We start from the raw sequence: 20471 nt of genomic DNA on the forward strand, positions 1-20471 counted from the left end.
TCGCCATTCTACAGTTCCATACTATGAGCTGATAATAATTACGATTTTAAAACAACGATTAGTCACCCAGAGTTGTTGCTCTTTTATGGGTCCCTTATGTTCTTCAATAGTCTACGAACCCAAGAAAACATGTCAGCACACGTAGCATGTCCAGTGAAGTATGTACATTGCGATGTGAACAGCAGGCTGCCTTTTGGTGGGGTGTATGAGCGTGGGTGTCTGTAGAAATTTATCCAGGGGGGGGGAGATCTAAAATTGCCATTTTTTCCAAATAATTTGGTCAGTTTTGAGACGTTTCATGTAACGAGAAGTAAATTTAAAAGTTTAGATATCTCTAAGCACTTAACATCTGAGGTCATCAGTCCCCTAGACTTAGAACTACTTAAACCTAACTAATCTAAAGACATCACACACATCCACACCCGAGGCAGGATTCGAACCTGCGACGGTAGCAGCAAGGTGGTTCTGGACTGAAGCGCCTAGGACCGTTTGATCACAGCGGCCGGTTTAAATTTGAAAGGTGACACAAAAAACTTACTATATCGAAGAGTACTGATGGTTAGCCCAGGTTCCCGGAGGGGTGGGGGGAGGGGCGGGGAGGCAAGCGTATGCCATTGTAGACGCCCATGTGTATGATAGAGAGGGAGGTAGCTAAGAGGCTACACTACAAAGTCAACGTAATTTTAGACTCCCTTTCCGAGAAGGAATACAAACGTACAGATAACAAAGGCGTCTTGAGATTAGTGAAAGCAACGAGGAAATTAATTCATTGAAGACATAGTAATAATAAAATTAACTGTTTCATTCTTACTTCATTGTAGTTTGTTATATTGCGTTCAAGGAGTTGTGATTGGGCCTATTGCGTACAGTAGGCTGTACAGGTCAACACTCAAAGACTAGTTCGAATATGTGCTGTTCTTATTTCAGAAATACATTTTGCGTGATTTATGTCAAAAAGGAAAGAACTCATGGTGGTATTTGAAGGCGCTGCCTTAAAAGGCATTAGGAATAGGCGTTAGCCACATTCCGCTACCCGCAACGTCTTATGGCGACGTTCACTGCAGCATTAGTATGCCAAGGCGGCGCATCATACATATTCTATTTCACATCGCTTTGTGCTTCGTATTTGAGTCTCAGTGCTGAAAAGAATTTCAATGATCTTTCGGGACCACAGTCCGAACGAAGCCCAAGGTGCACAACAAGTGTGACATCTTCTTGCTGCTACATGTGGATCGCTGGTTCCCTTTCTCGACTGGTGTAAGTGATTTTTATTACAATTTCCTTATATACGTCAGTAGTTCATTTGGAATCGTAACGTATCTATATTCCGAAATCTGTTTAGGAAATGTCTACGAATCTGTTACAGTTAAGTACCAGTATACTGAACATAACAAAGGGCTGCATTAACTGTAGTCGAAGTTCTTCGTGGTACTGGTTTTTAATCATGCGAAACACAAAATATATTTTATATTTAAAATACTGCAATACCTCTAAGAATACTGAAATAAACTTACCGCACTAGTTCTTTTCGTGAGAGTTCCTACCGATGTAAGCTGCCAGAATTCTTCATGTGCTTGTAAGTTGTCCCCGATATTTATCGCTGTTTAACATAAACTTTCAGCAGCTAGATACAGTAACTTAATCGCTATTGAACTTTTCGTCAGTCAGGAAAGTGAATGCTACCATAGATACTACCGGTAGTTATTTAATCAGTGGTCAGATTTCGCTCTGTTGGTAATTTCTTGGGTATCTTCCTGAGAATATGCACAAAACTTTACGTTAGTGCACCAAGTATGTTTTACAGTGTACTGAAAAGACAGATTCATGCACACAGACATGTAGCAGTAAGTATAAACAACGTCGATGCTCAAAGGTAATAAGAGAATGGCGATAATCTGGAGTTCTTCTAGCTGCTTTCGATCTTTACAAGATTAGAAGCAAACAGTAATCGTCACACTGTACTGTACATTTCCTGTATAAATAACATGTTGTCTATGCAAAAGCTGTCACATCTAGTCTTATAAGCTGCTGCTGTTCATGTCGATATGAGCAACTTATACAATTCATTTGCATTTCGTTTCATTATTCACCTAGATACACCGCAGTAATGTATTAACATCATTAAGTAAGTAAATTACAAAGATAAACCATAACACAGAAACACAAAAGCTAATTTCACTTATATGGATATCCCTATTAAACAGGTTAGCCATTATACATAGTACTAAAACGCAACTTTTTTTTCTCAAACTGTATGTTCACCATTAGCAGGATGTTAGATTCCTCACATATTGGGAACAGTTCATAGGACGAAAAATATTAATGCTGTCAGGCAAAACAGCTACACATAATGTGCAGAGTAATTTAATACGGTTTACGAATTAACAAATATATTTCGCTTCCTGGAAATTTCTAATGTCTGTCTCATAATACTTATGCAGGACTGCACTGGAACCATGATTCATATTATATTGTACATGTTTATTTTACTTAGGTTTGTTTCTGTCCAACAAAGCAGTTTAATTAATTTTCGAATTAATGTTGATTTCCCCTTTTGATCCATCTTCTTCATCCTAGTATATTTCCACTTTCTAGAGTCCACATATTTGCATCTTGTGTCAATTTTTCTGATAAATGTACAAACTAGCAGAGTTGTCACTTGATAACTTGTTGAACAAACATATTTTTGTCTTGCTATACAACGTGTCGGCCTAGTTAATGAAATGTCCTGCTATAATATCATCATAGAAGACTTATCAAATTAGTAGCTGTGAAACTTGCGTGCGCGTGTGTGTGTGTGTGTGTGTGTGTGTGTGTGTGTGTGTGTGTGTGTGTGTGCGTGTCTAAAGTACCTATCAACAACAGCCACCAACTACTCACAAATGTCTGTTTCATTTACATTTATCAGCACACATGATTACGTTGGTCACGAACTATTGAAGGCATATTATTTACATATGGTGTGAGTACAAGTAACAACAGAAATGATCCTTAAGCTACACCATGCTTTACTAGTTTAGAAATCAGAGTAAACATTGGCATGTTTACTACTGATATTATGCTTTACCTACATGCACTGATCTCTGGCTTTTGCACATTGTTTTAGCGCATCAGCAACTTTATCGATTATTCCTTAGCAACAAAGTTTGTGGAATAGATGTATATGGCATATCATGTGAGTTACCTTAGATATAGCCAACCATAAGTACTAATTTTCCTTTATCCTTCTAATTTCTCTGGCTTCAGATTTGTTGTTACTGTGCTACATCTACATCTACATGACTACTCTGCAATTCACATTTAAGTGCTTGGCAGAGGGTTCATCGAACCACAATCATACTATCTCTCTACTATTCCACTCCCTAACATCGCACGGGAAAAACGAACACCCAAACCTTTATGTTCGAGCTCTGATTTCTCTTATTTTATTTTGATGATCATTCCTACCTATGTAGGTTGGGCTCAACAAAATATTGCTTGTGGTTTCCACTCTTTTCTGTAAAATCTATTGTTCCATTTTTGTTACAGTTGTTGTTATTTCATCTATGATAGAATAAATAATTGTAACAGAATAATTGCCAATATATTTCCAGCTACCATCTTTATTTATTTATAGAGGTTACCACACTCTCTTTAGGCAGTGAATAACAGGAATAGCCATTGCACTCAGCAACCGACAAGGATGGTTTTTAATTGTTCTAGCATATGTATCATATATTTCCTCTGTGTGTACTCTTTTTACAACATTTTTTTTATATTTCTAAAGTCATTTGTCGCCAAGAAGAATATGCAGTTGTTGGACTGGGGACAGAGTTTGAGAAGTACACTTTTGAATTACCAGTATCATGATTAATGATTTTATTTTCTTCCTCAAGATAATGATGATTTCAAACAGCTATGACTTCATTTTGACCTCTCAACAGTATTCCTTCGTTCTTCAATATTCTGTTTCCACATTCTTCTCAATTTGAGCCATTTCTGTTTGAATTTATATAGAACTACACTGTCTTATATATTACAGGGAATAGAGGAGAGTCCACAGCACACTTATGAGAGAAGCTAAACAGTTTTTAATGAAATGAAACTGTTACTTTGATTTATATATATATATAGTTTTTAATGAAATGGAACTGTTAATTTATATATATATATATATATATATATATATATATATATATATATATATATATATATATATATATATATATATATATATATATATAAATCAAAGTAACAGTTACATTTCATTAAAAAACTATTTAGCTTCTCTCATAAGTGTGCTGTGGACTCTCCTCTATTTCCTGTAATATATATATATATAAATCAAAGTAACAGTTTCATTTCATTAAAAACTATTTAGCTTCTCTTATAAGTGTGCTGTGGACTCTCCTCTATTCCCTGTAATACAATTTTTAATTATTCATTACTTTATTAGAGTACTTTCACATAATAATTTAGGTTCCTACCTTATTTTCAAGGCACATGATATGACTGGTTTATTATTTCAACCCATATGTATATTTTTTTCATATGCATCAGCACACCTTTTTTGTGTGGTAGCTCAAACTGAGCACAAATATTTTCAACATTATTTTCTAGCCTACTTAAAACTGGCTAGTTTTCTTCCCCTTAATTTTCTAAAACTTTTGCCTGTCATAATGAACTATGTGATGATTCTAGTAGTTGAACAAATTGGTTATACAGATTTTTTAATGATAATTAGATTTATGACTTGTATATTGTACGTTGATATCTCAGGTTTTTTTGACAATATTCTTGATGCTAGCAACAAATATCATGAATGTGTAATGCACAAATATATGACCACAGATACATCCCATTCTTGAAGCAGTGGTAGTGGCCTGTAGGATGTCTATTTACTGACTATCCACATCTTAAGCTGAGATAGCGAATGCATGCTTATGCCGGTGTTTGTCTTGGACTTAGCCAGTTCATATCCTGGTGGTGGAATTTTGAATGTCTTGGATTAACTCTAAGAGATGGTGAACCACCAGTTGGACCAAGTAAGCTGATGCAGTGGTTTGCACACTGGACCCACATTTGAGAGGATGGTGCTTTATATGTGGGCCTGACCATCAAGATTTAGGTTTACCATGATTTCCCTTTCTCACTAAGGCAAATGCCAGAATGCTTCATTTTAAATGACACTGCTGATTTCGTTCCCCATTCCTGAAAAAATCCAAACCTGTGCTCCATTTCTAATGACCTAAATGTCGACGGGAAATTAGACTCTAAAATTCCTTCCTCCCATATGTATGACTGGGATGTTAAGCTCAGTGTCCATCTGGGTACTGTTCAAGAAGGCTAGGCTGTGTGTTGACACTGAGTTTCACCCATTCTCTCCCTTCACTCATTATCACACAACACAGAACTAACACCTCATTGCATATAGATCCATTAGAAATACCCTTCATTCAACAGACAAACCACACTATTATTTATGAGGTGTTTATTTATCAACACAATAATGTTACACAGATGCTCAGTAAATTACAACAGTAAAATCAATACAAAAGGTATCATGTAGCATATGAGAAGAGATATTCACCTCTCCATATGTAATATTCAAATCTTATACTGATAAAATTACTGCTTAGAGTAAGATCAGAAGTATATGGGCTTCTGGACTTCCTGTACTGCATTCATGGATTAAATGGAGTTCAGTTTTTATTAATATAAGGCATCCACCCTGAAGCATGGACCTTGCTGACGTGGGGTGACTTGAGTGCATCAACAGTACAAATAGCGATACTCAAGGTCAGCCACAACAGAGTGGTATCTCTGATGTGGCAAGACCTGTGGTTCCTGAAGAGGTGCAGCAATCTTTTCAGTAGCTACAGGGGCAACAGTCAGGATGATTGCCAGATCTGGCCCTGTAACAGTGGCTGATATGGCCTTGCTGTGTGGGTACTATGACAGCTGAAAATAATAGGAAACTATAGCTGCCATTTTTCTTGAGAGTGTGCAGCTCTACTATATGGCTTAATGATGATGGCATCCTCTTGAATAAAATATTTTGAAGTTAAAATAGTCCCATTCTGATCTCCAGACAGGAACTACTCAAGAGGATGTCATTGTCTCAGAAAAAAACAGGTCTTCTATGTACTGGGAAGTGGAATATTAGAACCATAATTAGGTAGACAGTTTAGAAAATTTAAAATGGGAAATGGATACGTTGAACTTAAGATATAATGGGAATTAGTCAGGTGTGGCACCAGGGCGAACAGTAATTCTAGTAGAGTGAATACAGAGTTACAAATGCAGAATCAAATAGGGATAATACAGGAGTAGATCTAATAATGAATAAGAAAAACTGGTATTTGGGTATGGTACTAAGAGCAGCATAGTGAAGTATTATTATAGCCAAGATAAACATGAAACCAACACTGACCACAGCAGCAGACTAATAGTTGAGCAGATGATGAAAAGACTGAAACAAGATGTGATAAGACAAAAGAAATTATTGAGATAGTTAACAGAGACGAAAATTTAATTGTGATGGGAAACTTGGATTAGATAGTAGGAAATGGAAGAAAAGGGAAAATATTTGAACGTGAATCGGGGAAAGGAAGTAAAGGTGAAGCTGCCTTATAGAATTTTGGACAGAACATAATTCAGTCGCTGCTAATACTTGATTTAAGGATCATGAAAGATGTTTGTATATGTGGAAGGGAGCTGGTTTCAGATATATTATACACTGCTGGAAAAAAATAACAAAACTAGAATCTAATAAATGTATGGTAAAGAAATTTCGGCAATATATTTGTCTAGGTAATATACTTAAGTAACTAACATTGCAAGACCACAGGTCGCAAGATAAGCCATTGCAAATGTGAAATGCTGGTACATTAATAACCAGTGTAGCCGCCAGAATGTTGAATGTAAGCAGGCAAACGTGTATGCATTGTGTTGTACAGGTGCTGGATGTCAGTGTGTGAGATGGTGTTCCAGGGCTGTTGCACTTGGTCACTCAAAACAAGGACGGTTAATGCTGTTTGTGGATGATGCTGGAGGTGTCGTCTAATGATGTTCCATATGCGATAGACTGGAAACAGATCTGGTGATCGAACAGACCAATGCAACATGTTGGAACTCGGCAGAGCATACTGGGTTACAACAGCAGTATGTGGGCGAGTGTTATCCTGTTGGAAAAACACCACAACAGGTCGAATCACCAGACTGGCGTACAATTTTCCAGTCAGGGTGTGTGGGATAACCATGAGAGTGCTGCTGCTGTCATATTAAATCGCACTCCTTATCATAACTCCAGGTTGTAATGGTACTTGAATAACGTAACCATTATGGCACCTCACCTCAACCTCTCGATACCAGCAATATTCTACTGTGTTTCTGTAAAATAATTAACATATTTCTGTGACAACATTCAGATTTGATTTCATTAATGTAGAAGTACTTCGATACATCGATATGTATATATTTCAATAATATTATTCTTATGTGTATTCTTTCTTTTGTCACTATGATCATTGACGTACTTGTAACTCTGAATTTTGGGCGCGTAAGCGGTTACTAGTGAGTCAAGTTTTGGTCGTCATGTTAAAAAAACGCAAATTATAGTCAGTTTATGAAATGTGAACTTTAACAGTGAGGAAGATATTTTCAAGTATTTTTCATATTGTGAAGAAATGTTTTGGAATGAGTTACGTGATATTGCAACAAAAGTAATAAAAAAGAAGTGTAACTTAAATTCGGAGTGCTGATTACTTTTTTACATCACCATTGTCCTAACTTGCAAAAGTTTAATCTTCAAGAATGGTTTTTGAAGCACATCTATAAAACTTTTGAATATCGCAGAATAACACCTAGGCCTCTTTGCATCTGAGCTTGGAATCATCACTACCTAGATTTTCGACGATTGAGCCATGAGTTCACAACGAGAACAGCGTGGGAAACACGAAATGATGAGTGCCTAGTTTATCCATTATTTCAATAAATGACTTCATTAACTGTGCTCTAATGACACCTACCACATAATATAACTTTGTTGTTATCCGAAAACGCAATATTTAACAGCGTGAGCAACACTATAATCATAATTAATTTTTGACCTCTGTTGTGGTAGGGTTGTTAGAAGGTGTAGGTCCAGTGTGTTTAGTACCCTGTGAGGTTGGTTGTAGGCTCTCAACTGGCCTCCTTCTAACCAACACATGGCCATCATTGGCACCGAGGCAGAACCAGTTTTGAGCAAAAAACACAACAGACCGGCGCGCTGCCCTCCAAGGATCTCTCGCTTGACACCACTGGATTCACAAATGGTTTGCGGTCAGTGGAATGGACGCTACGGGACGTCCGGATCGGGATTGTACTCAAAGTGACCAATTTATAACAGTTCGTTCTGTCACTGTGGTGTCAATTGGTACTCAAACTGTTGCTGCAGATGCAGTACGATGCTAACGACGAAATGCTTATAGGAAGAGTATGTTACTTTAAGGCATTGTTTGTAACAAAGTGATGATAGGGCTCTTAAGGGCATAGCAAGCTAATGATATTTTCTTTGCTAGTGTATTTGCGTGTTCATTCCGCTTCAGGTATATACTCAATATTAATCCCTAAAAATTTGGGTTTTGCTCCACAATTTATGACATTCTCACCCATGTTTAATTTTACAGGGTTATTTTCCCTCTTTAAACAGAAATTCATGCTCTTTATTTTCGTTACGGTTCAGTGTAAGTTTATTGCAGGACGACCAGTTATAAACATCCTTTGGGATCACATTTTGTAGAAGTTCTGGCTTTATATACGAACACAATGTTGTTATTAGGAAAAATAATGTTCCCTGTGTCTAACATTGTCTGGAAAGTCACTGATGCATATAAACACAGTATTGGTCCTAAGATACCACCATGAAGGACGCTGTAACGGTTTAGGCACGGTATCGGTTACTTCACTAAGTAATCCAGTCAGGTATCGAACCTTTTCGCAATCCGTTTGCAGCGAATATGTTTGTAATTGAAATGTCACACTTCGAAATACTGTTTAAAATACCTATAGTTATTCGAGGTCACAATATTTGTTGACAAGTCATAATTACAACAACGTTTGGAATACACTATAATCCAAAAGCAATATATTACGAAACAATCTAAACAAGGATAGCACTCAGTCTAGTTTTAAAACGACGGCTAAGTTTGTGAGAAACAAAAAAGCCATCTTAGGTACAACAGGATATCAAAGAAATATAAATTAATGATATATGTAATTTGCGAATATGCTCATTTGAAAAAAGTAAATACCTTTCCAAAAATATAGCCCACCAGGAAGCTTAGGAGACGGAGAATCCAGAATGCATTTCATTCCTTATCAAACTTGCTGGACGGAAGTTTTGTTGGAATCTGGAACATTTAAACTGCTTCGTAATTCACAATTTAATTCACAACTTCACAATGCATCTCATTCTTGCTAACACCAGATTTCTATTTAGATTTTTACACCGTTACTTTAGTAAACAACACTCAAAAACTCATGACTTTAAGATAAATAGCTTTAAAATGCGTATTTGTCGAGCGCGTTTTCAAAACAAGTTTCTTACTCAAATTACCTGTACTGTTAAATGCGAACAGTATAAATCCCAATGACATAAATAGCGCCCACTACACAAATATGGAATTCGCTCCTGAAAATCATTATTGCCTGATACTCTTTTATCATAAATTTTGTGCTCTGTTAATTTCCAGCGTAAGGAGGTCAAAATGTAATCGTTTGTTTGAAATTTGAGGGAGGCGGTAAGTCAGTCATTTTTAGGCGCCGAGACACCGACTAGCACTTGCTGTAATGATTAGTAGGTGTATTTTTTATGTGCTCTTCTATGAAATGTGTGACAGCAATATGTCACCCACTGTGCAATGTTTTGTTACTTTCAATTGTCGCTACTCTGTTTGTGAATAAATGGAAGTCATTAGCTCAAAGTAACGGCCCCTTGTTTTATTTGTATTGAAAATTTCACAAGAACCTATGAAAACAAAATATCTAACGAAAATATTTATTCGGATGTACAGCGATTTAGCTAGAATATTGAGGAGATCATCGTGAGACACAATCAGTAAACTATTCTTTGAAAGCACCTTTATTTTCTCACAAATTTGATTTGTGTTGTGCTAGCATCAGGTAATGCAAGGGTGGATTAAGGGGGTCGGGGGCGCGGGAGCACATGCCCCCCCCCTTCCGCCCCCCCCCTCCAATGACAGTCAGAGAGAGACAGAGAGAGAGAGAGAGAGAGAAAATCTCGTCATAATCACATTTTTACTTGCGGGCAGCATATAACTGTGAGTTTAAAAAATGCAGACGGCCTGGAATAAAAGGAAGAGTGACTTGTTGTGGAATCCCTTCTTGTTTCTTTTTTGTCATGATTTAAAATAAAAGTACAACAAAACATGACGTCGTTTATCGTTTCGTGATTGCGTAGCGGATAAATGTGCTATTGTGTAGGTTTGACTCGCTACGCAAGTGAAGTTATCTTTGTGAAAACTTTGTAAATTTCTAGGGCTGCCATCAGGCTCACACATTCGGATATTTTTGGTAAATATTTGATCTCTCTGGATTTGTTTCCTAGTTCGTAAGAAGTAGTACTACCACAAGTTACTACCATAAACAGCTTTATTTAAACCTACACGTTTCGATTTTCCATCAGCATCTGGCTTCTTCTTGTCAGTACATTTGTTGTTCTGTGCGCTTTGACACTTCGTCAAGTCCTCGTGTTGGCAAATACTACCTTGTGTCCTGTTTCGCGTTTCTATCAGGAACCAGCGTGTTTCAGTCATGATACAGCACTTCACTTCTTGTTGAAAGGCACAGTGAGTAATCCACAAGTTACCAATATTATAAATGCGAAAGCAGTTGCGCAGGGAACAAGGGCTACATCAAATTGCAGAGTACGAAACTGTAGATTTCAAAAAGATCTACACAAAAGTCTCTGAGAGCACATGCTTCGAGTTTTCGGTTCACCCAATAATTTTTGTCTTTTGATTGCACCTGGGGCAGCGAATCCGAAAGACATGAAATGGTGACTGTGGATGAAAAATCAAGGACAATCATATGTTCTCGCGGATTTTTTTATAGAGATATTTAAGATCTATGTTGAAGTATGACCTCAAATTATGTACTACATATTGATTAGGCAGCGTGTTGTTGCCGGCAAACTTTTTACTTTATACGGCAAATTACCTTTTAACGGCTGCACAAAATTTCATCAAACGTATATCATGGCAGTTCTGACTAGCATTCAAATAAATAAATAATCTGAATTAAACGCAGCACATTCGTGTCGGAAGTGTGATGCCATAGACATACAAATACTTAATAACACTTGACTTCGTATGATGAGGAAGCGGAGGGGCGGCGCACATCGCCAGCTGTGCTTGTCCGATACTTACTCATCACGTACGTCAATACTACTGATACGCGAACGAAACCGCGGGTCAAAGTTAATTGAATATATAAATAAATAGACACTACTACTAACTGATGGAGAGATTTCGGAAATGTTTACAGGTAGCATTCTCTTTACGTAGCAGTGCACAGCTATGCTTTGAACATGCCTTATTTTCAGACACAGTCTGTAAAAGAGTATTACCGTCTGTCATTGTTTATACCTTTTCTCGATCAGTTGTGAAATGCCTCGGGCACGTATGTGTGTGATGTCCTTAGGTTACTTATGATTAAGTAGTTCTAAGTCTAGGGGACTGCTAACCTCAGATGTTAAGTCGAATAGTGCTTAGAGCCATTTGAACCTTCTGCGAGATGGAAGAGGAAGTAATGCTGGAGGCACCTGTTCATCTAGCTGGACAGACACGGAACCTGTTGGTTCACGCTCTCTAGTATGAGATTGTCATCAGAAGGGGTGCATTCAAAGGTGACCACGTTTGTCAGACCTTGAATGACCGGTGGTAGTGTAGGATGTCTGCCAGATTGAGGTTATTCTTCGATGTGCATCTCTATGTGCTCCAGAGCTATTCATCGATGTGCGTCGGTATGGGCTCCAGAATACGCAGAGTTGTATCAGTATCTGATGAAATTCCATAATAAGTTTGATTATTTGACTTTTGAACATTTGAACCAAACACTCCGGCTCCCCTTCTTTGAGAATGAAAGGGATGTAAGAGACTTCATTTTGTTTACAAAACTTTCAAAACCAGTGAAAACAAAGTGAACTTCATTATATGAAACAAGTCTTGTGGTAATACTTCGCTAAGGAAAATTTTGCGTAACTTTTTGACAGCAACGTTGGAGTTTATATTGATAACAGAGAAACTTTGGGTATTCCATAAATGATGCCTAAATACATCAACGTTACAATGGACCATCATAGATGCGCAGCCAACAAAAGAACTAGCATGATACTGAAGAATGTCCAAACACAAAGGTTGTAGAGAATGAAGTTAGTCGTATAGAGTTCCTACCAAGAGAGCAACAAATATAGCACAGATGAACAAGCTAACGTTGCACCCTCTGGAGCTATGTACTTTCCAAGGACTCCTCTTTGTAGATATTATCTGTTTCCAGAAATATAGCCGCTCTAACACCTCAAATAGGCACCCATACCCTGAAGTTTAGAGCATTTCTCTTCTGCGAAATGGAGGAAGGGAGCGAAACTGGAGGCACATGTTCATCTAGCTAGTCTGACACAGTAGGAGGTAACACGTAGGCTGACTCACTCTAGTTTCAGGTTTCCATCAGCAGGGTTGCATTCAGAGATGAGCTGGTTTATCAGACCTCCGATAGCCAGTGAAATCTAACATCCTCATCATCCCATAAACAGATTGATGGGACATTTATTAACTCTAGTTGCAGTGGGCATATGTAGTGGGAGCTGCAAATGTAACTCAAGATAGCAGAGGCAAGTAAGGTATGGTATGGCTGTCAACAATGATAAAGATAGTGAAGTTGATGATGCACTTCGAGAACACAAGAGCAGTGGCAAGGTCGGTGATGTTAATGACGGAGGTGGCAGCATTTACGACAGTAATGGCAGTGATTATGGTGGTAGTGGTGGCCGATATTGGATCTGTTCACAGAGAGTGCAGCCAGTTCTGGTGGTGAGATAAAGTGCCTTATCTGATGGCCAACAAATAGAACAGCCTAGCTGTCCAACACTGAGATCCATCAAAAATTCCAGTCCATACCGTAGTACCAGGATAGAACTCATGATATGGTGGTGTTGATGGGTCCAGGAGAGTCAGAAGCATCCACAGTTGATGGTAGTGCAGGTTGTCTGCCACACTGCTGTTATTCACCAATGTGCTTCCGAATGTGCTCCGGATCAACGTCAGAGTTTTACCAGTATCTGACGAAATTCTGTAATAAGTTTGGTCATTTGAGCTGTGGGCGTTTGAACAAACCCTCTGGCTCCCTCTTCTTTTGAGAATGAAAGTGATGTAAGAGACACTACTTTATTTACAAACCTTTCAAAACTGGTGAAAGAAAATTGAAATCCATTATCCAAAATAAGTCATGTGATAATACTTCCATAGCGAAAATTTTGCTTAACTTTTTGACAGTGATGTTAGACTTTATATTGATGCCATAAAACTTAGGGTATTGGATAGATGATGAGTAAATACATGAACGACATTATGGGCCATCGTATAGTCATTCTCATTGGTGTGCTGGTGTAGGTGATAAGGTCAAAAACTAAGTGCAGAACTGAATGATTTTCAGTGCAAAGCTGACACGAGTGTGCTATCTTTTAAATGCCCTCGACTACCCTGGAAAGTGTAAATGTCAGTGAGTTAGACTTTTGTCTGTGTTTTTCCCAGAACGCCTAGTGCAAAAGTGAGAGAACCTGAGATCTTAGTAACTGGGAGGTTTACCTGGTGTGCCCATGCACTTATAATAACAACCCCTTTTATTATTAATAGTGCGTACTGTTCAGAAAGAAGGGCGTCTATGGTGATTTCATTTTGAATGTACTTCTATCCCTTTTGTATTATGCAAATGTTGTCACTAATGGGCTGCGTGGCGTGACTTCGACAATGGCTTGCACTATGAGTGGAAATCATATACACTGAGGTGACAAAAGACTTGGGATAGCGATATGCACATATACAGGTGGCGGTAGTATTGCATATACAAGGTGTAAAAGGGCAGTGCATAGGCGGAGCTGTCATTTCTACTTAGGTGATTTGTGTGAAAAGTTTTCGACGTGTTTATCACCACAAAATGGGAATTAGCAGACTTTGAACGCGGAATGGTAGTTGGAGCTAGATGCATGGGACATTCCATTTCAGAAATCGTTAGGGAATTCAATATTTCGAAATACACAGTGCGAAGAGTGAGCTGAGAATTCCAAATTCTGGGCATTATCAAAATGGTTGAAATGGCTCTGAGCACTATGGGACTTAACATCTGAGGTCATCAGTTACCTAGAACTTAGAACTAATAAACCTAACTAACCTAAGGAAATCACACACATCCATGCCAGAGGCAGGATTCGAACCCGCGACCGTAGCAGCAGCGTGGTTCTGGACTGAAGCGCCTAGAACCGCTCGGCCCACAGCGGCCAGCTGAGGCATTATCCCTCCCCACAGACAACGCATTGCCCAACGGCCTTCAATTAACGATCCAGAGCGGTGCCGTGTGCGTACAGTTGTCAGTGCTAATAGATAACCAACACCACGTGAAATAATCGCAGAAATCATTGTATGTTGTATGACGAACGTATCCGATAGGATAATGCGGAGAAATTTGGCGTTAATGGGCTATGGCAGCAGACGATCGATGCGAGTTCCTTTGCTAACAGCACGACGTCGCCTCCAGCGTCTATCCTGGGCTCCTGACCATATCGGTTGGACTGCAGACAACTAGAAAATCGTGGCCTGGTCAGATGAGTCCATATTTCAGTTGGTAATAGCTGATAGTATGGTTCGAGTATACCGTAGACCCCACAAAGCCATGGATCCAAGTTGTCCTCAAGGCACTGTGCGAGCTGGTGGTGGCTCCACAATGTGTGGGCTGTGTTGAGATGGAATGAACTTGGTCCTCTGGTCCAACTGAACCGATCATTGATCGGAAACGGTTATGCCCAGCTACTTGGAGGCCATATGCAGAGACTCATGTACTTCAAGTTCCCAAACAACGACGAAATTTTTTATGGATGACAGTGCCCCATTTCACTGGGGCACAATTATTCACGATTGGTTTGAAGTATATTCTGGATAAGAAGGACTTGGCCAGCCAGATTGCCCAACATGAATCCCATCGAACATTTATTGGATTAAATCGAGAGGTCAGTTCTTGCACAAAATCCTTCACTGGCAACAATTTTGCAATAATGGACGGCTATAGACGTAACATGGTCCAATATTTCTGCAGGGACTTCCAGCGACTAGTTAAATCCATGCCACACCGAGTTGCTGCATTACACTGGGCAAAAGGGGGTCCAACACCTCAGTATACGAATTGGCCTATCTAAAAGTCTACATATGGTATATCTGGTAATAGTAGGAGGTGAGAAAGGATTCCCAGCGTTATAGCTGCTGAACTGTTCATTCTGGGACACATGTGTTGGCCTCAACAGCTATTAAGTTAGTCTAAGTGACATTAACGTCATGTAAGTAAACATAGAGCCTCCTTACTTCATGTATAGTCGCTAATACCCCCTTTCCAATTTGAAGATTACTGATGTGCAACTGATTTAATGTGTCTGACAAATACGCGATTGATTGTGTACCACCATCTTGGTTTTTACGGGCTATAACTGCGCCTAACCCGTATTTATGCCTTTGCGTCGAAGACGACTGAGCACCAGCATGACTCACCTGTACTTTGGATGAACTCAGCAGAGTCCTTAATTATTTTTAGAAAGGTCTGTAGCTCTATCAAGTTTATTTTTGCTGCTAGGTAACGTCTCCATAGCTTCTACATGGTGATGTGTTGGCAGTATGCCCATTGAACAAGAATGTGAGCTAAGTATTTTCTTTACCCTTGCAAGATTCCGCAGTTTTCTAAATTACGTTTCATGTACGCCTCATGTGGTCTGAACACAGATCACCACTAATTCGACGACGATCCACACCTGCGCAAGGTAAGTCGCACACTGCAGTTTGTGTTGTGTAATAGCAGACGCACTCGCTATAGTAAAAATTAATCGCTTATACATATACCGTATACGTATAGACAAGATAGCGACGAGTGGGTGACGTGCGTTAGTTTGGCTCGCAAGTTTACCATAATTTTGGGGCTGTTATTAAACAGTCACGCTGTTTTATACACTAATGACCATTAAAATTGCTACACCAAGAAGAAATGCAGATGATAAACGGGTATTCATTGGACAGATATATTACACTAGAACTGACATGTGATTACATTTTCACGCAATTTGGGTGCATAGGTTCTGAGAAATCAGTACCCAGAACAACCACCTCTGGCCGTAATAACGGCCTTGATACGCCTGGGCATTGAATCAAACAGAGCTTGGATGGAGTGTACAGGTACAGTTGTCCATGCAGCTTCAGCACGATACCACAGTTCATCAGGAGTAGTGACTGGCGCATTGTGACAAGTCAGTTGCTCGGCCACCATTGACCACACGTTTTCAATTGGTGAGAGATCTGGAGAATGTGCTGGCCAGGGCAGCATTCGAACATTTTCTGTATCCAGGAAGGCCTGCAACCTGCTATCGTGCATTATCCTGCTGAAATGTAGGGTTTCGGAGGGATCGAATGAAGAGTAGAGCCACGGGTCGTAAGACATCTGAAATGTAACGTCCACTGTTCAAAGTGCCGTCAGTGCGAATAACAGGTGACCGAGACGGGTAACCTATGGCACCCCATACCACCACGCCGGGTGATACGCCAGTATGGCGATGACGAATACACGATTCCAATGTGCGTTCACCGCGATGTCATCAAACGCGGATGCGACCACCATGATGCTGTAAACAGAACCTGGATTCATCCGAAAAAATGACGTTTTGCCATTCGTGCACTCAGGTTCGTCGTTGAGTACACCATCGCAGGCGCTCCTGTCTGTGTGCAGCGTCAAGGGTAACTGACGTCCCCATCTATTGACTCAGGGATCGAGACGTAGCTGCACGATCTGTTACAGCCATGCGGATAAGATGACTGTCATCTCTACTGCTAGTTATACGAGGCCGTTGGGATCCAGCACGGCGTTCCGTATTACCCTCCTGAACCCACCGATTCCATATTCTGCTAGCAGTCATTGGATCTCGACCAACGCGAGCAGCAATGTCGCGACACGATAAACCGCAATCGCGATAGGCTACAATCCGACCTTTATCAAAGTCGGAAACGTGATGGTACGCATTTCTTCTCTTTACACGAGGCATCACAACAACGTCTCATCAGGCAACGCCGGTCAACTGCTGTTAGTGTATGAGAAATCGGTTTAAACCTTCCTCGTGTCAGCACGTTGTAGGTGTCACCACCAGCGCCAACCTTGTGTGAATGCTCTGAAAAACTAATCATTTGCATATCACAGCATCTTGTTCCTGTCGGTTAAATTTCGCGTCTGTAGCACGTCATCAATTTTAATGGCCAGTAGTGCATTTGCTTTTGAGAATCTGTAACCTTGAACTGGATTTAAAATGGATAACCGTCGAAAAATGCGCGGCATCGCCAATGGTCAGTCTGGAGAGGGCGCTAGGGTTGAGCCGACACCAGGAACTATGGCCACATCGCGCGGCACCCCCGACGTCGCTGCGCTCGTGAAGGCTAAAGTGAGTGCCGCGCTCCATTCACAAGATACGTTCGATGGGACCGATGAGCTCGCTCTCGCTGTTTGGCCCCCTCCCCCAAATCAACTAACCAACCAACGTGCTCGGGTTTGTTGTACAGACCATTGCTAATTCTGTGATTGCCAAAATACGGGAAACACTGGAGACGAATGCTGGCAAAGTCTGTGCTCTGAGCAAATCTTTAAAAGAAACTAAGCATAGGGCACGATTGCTCGAACAGAAGCTGATCGAGAAATCTGACTAATTTCAACAATACCCGAGACGCGATAGTCTCAGACTGTTCAGAAGGGATTCCAGAGAAAAACGTAGAGGTTACAGATGCATTAGTGATCAGTCTTGCTCGAGAGAAGCTAGGCCTGCAAGTGACACTAAAGGAAATAGACAGAAGTCATAGAATGGGGCGTCAGACTCCAGAATCTGCAAAACCTAGACCCATAATAGTGAAGTCTGTGTCGTACAGGAAAAGATCTCAGTTCTTCAGAGAAGAGAAGAAACTCTCAAAGTCACGTCTGACAATGAGAAAGGATTTCACCTCTAGGAGACTAAATATTTTGAACAGTGCGATCTCGAGATTTGGGCTACAAACCGTGTGGAGAAACGACGGAAGGATAATGATGACGACCCAAAATGGGAAAAGATCAGTTAGAAATGCAAATGAACTCAAAAGCCTGTGCTTTAGGAGCTAAAAACATGTCAACTCTTGAAGTCTCTACTTAATGTGTTTATTATTGTGTCTTCATTACAACTGTAACAATTCATTATGTAATACTTTGAAAGTTATTCTGTAGTGAGTCACGCTTAGGACTGACTGGTTTACATTCGTCAGTATCAAAAGTGAAGAATTTTGATATCCACCACATCAAGAGTAACACTAATTAATTTTGTCTCTCATACATATAATAATGAGGTGACTAATTTCTCATAAATACAATTGTTAAATAAATTATGTCATTACCCTTCCAAAATATGTGAGCAGAGAAAGGAAGTTAACTGATGATAACGAAGCAATAAGACAATGTGCTGAGCTAGTACAAATAGATTTATTTCCGTAAGGATAAAACTGATACTTGGATCTTGACACCAAATGTTAGAGTGGCAGACTGTTCAAAAATCGCGAACATGAACAAGATTTGCTGCTGGTTTGCTAACAATACACACCTGTGTTCCTAATTTGACTACAGAAAACTTGCTGTGGACGCTACTGTGAGTGGAGGACCGTTAATACTAACGTGTAATTTACCTAACTCAGAAAGGTGATTGACCACACTTAGAAAAGACGTGGGTTTGATGCAAGCAGAGAAGCGCTGACTGCGGCTACTGCACATGGCAACAAGGTAGCAAGTGGTGGTAATGTAGCTTCGAATTCTGTATTTGACACGGTATCGAAACCACAGACCGACAGGTGTATACTGATGATTCGAAACTGCAAGATTCGTCAGCTACACAGCGACCCGTCTGCCGTACTCCGAGGAGGAGCACGATTAATTTGCGGTCACGTGAAAAGTTAATTTTCGTCCGAGTGTCCGGAAGAGCACAACTCTGCGAGAGTCTCTCCGTGGATACGAAAGAGATAAAGCGACTTTACTCTTCGACCATTCAGAAACAACTCCCTTGACCTCTCTCTTTTGCACCACAACACGAAAACTGCCAATCCTCCTATAGCAATGAAACCGACACCAATCATGACCTCGAAAAAGGTGCTCTCTGCTCCCACCACAACAACAGAAAAACCCCTTGCACCAATCTCAAAGCGTCCCGCCAAACCCAAAAGGCTACTTTGAACGCGGCAGACGTGCACAGTACGCCCACCAATCACAGGTCCTGTCAAGTCCGCGCACGGGACAACTCATGCATGGGGTGCAATGACCGGACATGTAAATTTGCTGGTGTACATGCGGTGCCTCTACGGTGGCCGTTTGTGAAAACCAGAGCCCAGCATTCTGCCATATGGTCACAAAACAAGGTTTCTAGCAGCGCAGAGTACGAGCAGAAGAGCGATTTGGCCGGCGCAGAGCCGGGGCAACCTGGATGCAGCTTAAAAGATTGACTGTGAGGCCCTACACAGCTTTCACATGTTGTCCTCGCTTCCTTCCGGGAAGATCGCCAGCTGGCCACACTGACGCAACACCTGGTCACCCTGCCTCGACCGAATGCAGCCCCCGATTACAGCGGGCGGAAGGTAGTATTAAAAAAAGAAATCCATCGCCCCACTGATGAAATTCCCCAGACATGCAAATGCTGTCAGCTCAATCACCGATTCGTGCCTCGTATTGCCGGCCGCGGTATCCGAGTGGTTCTAGGCGTTTCAGTCCGGAAGCGCGCGACTGCTACGGTCGCAGGTTCGAATCCTGCCTCGGGCATGGATGTGTCTGATGTCCTTAGGTTAGTTAGGTTTAAGTAGTTCTAGGTTCTAGGGGACTGATGACCTCAGATGTTAAGTCCCATAGTGCTCAGAGCCATTTGAACCATTTTTTCGTGCCTCGTATTCCATAACAGAAATAAAATGACACATGTAAATTATGTCATATTCGCATTTTAGATTATTAAGAGAAAAAAAGCAAATGAATGGGAAAGGACATGATGGGCCTTGTAACGAGAGTGTAGGGGCCAGAAGTGCCTGTCACCTTTCAATTTTCCTGAGAACACTTTCCTGTTATTTTCATTTGTTCACTTATGCATACTTTTAGTACTGATTGTAGACTTTCTATTCAATGTTCATACTTTCAATACCTAT

General features: G+C 40.3%; 1 long non-coding RNA gene across 1 annotated transcript in view; it reads left to right on the forward strand.

Moving 5' to 3' along the window:
- Window positions 1-1079: 1079 nt before the first annotated feature.
- The window catches only part of LOC126297802 (uncharacterized), a 50590-nt gene continuing 31198 nt past the window's right edge, over window positions 1080-20471 (forward strand). Inside the window, exon 1 of the long non-coding RNA XR_007552577.1 lies at window positions 1080-1257. This is a non-coding gene — a long non-coding RNA (uncharacterized LOC126297802). The remainder of the gene's footprint in view (window positions 1258-20471) is intronic.

Source organism: Schistocerca gregaria, chromosome X (assembly GCF_023897955.1).
Source record: "Schistocerca gregaria isolate iqSchGreg1 chromosome X, iqSchGreg1.2, whole genome shotgun sequence".
Classification (NCBI taxonomy): domain Eukaryota; kingdom Metazoa; phylum Arthropoda; class Insecta; order Orthoptera; family Acrididae; genus Schistocerca; species Schistocerca gregaria.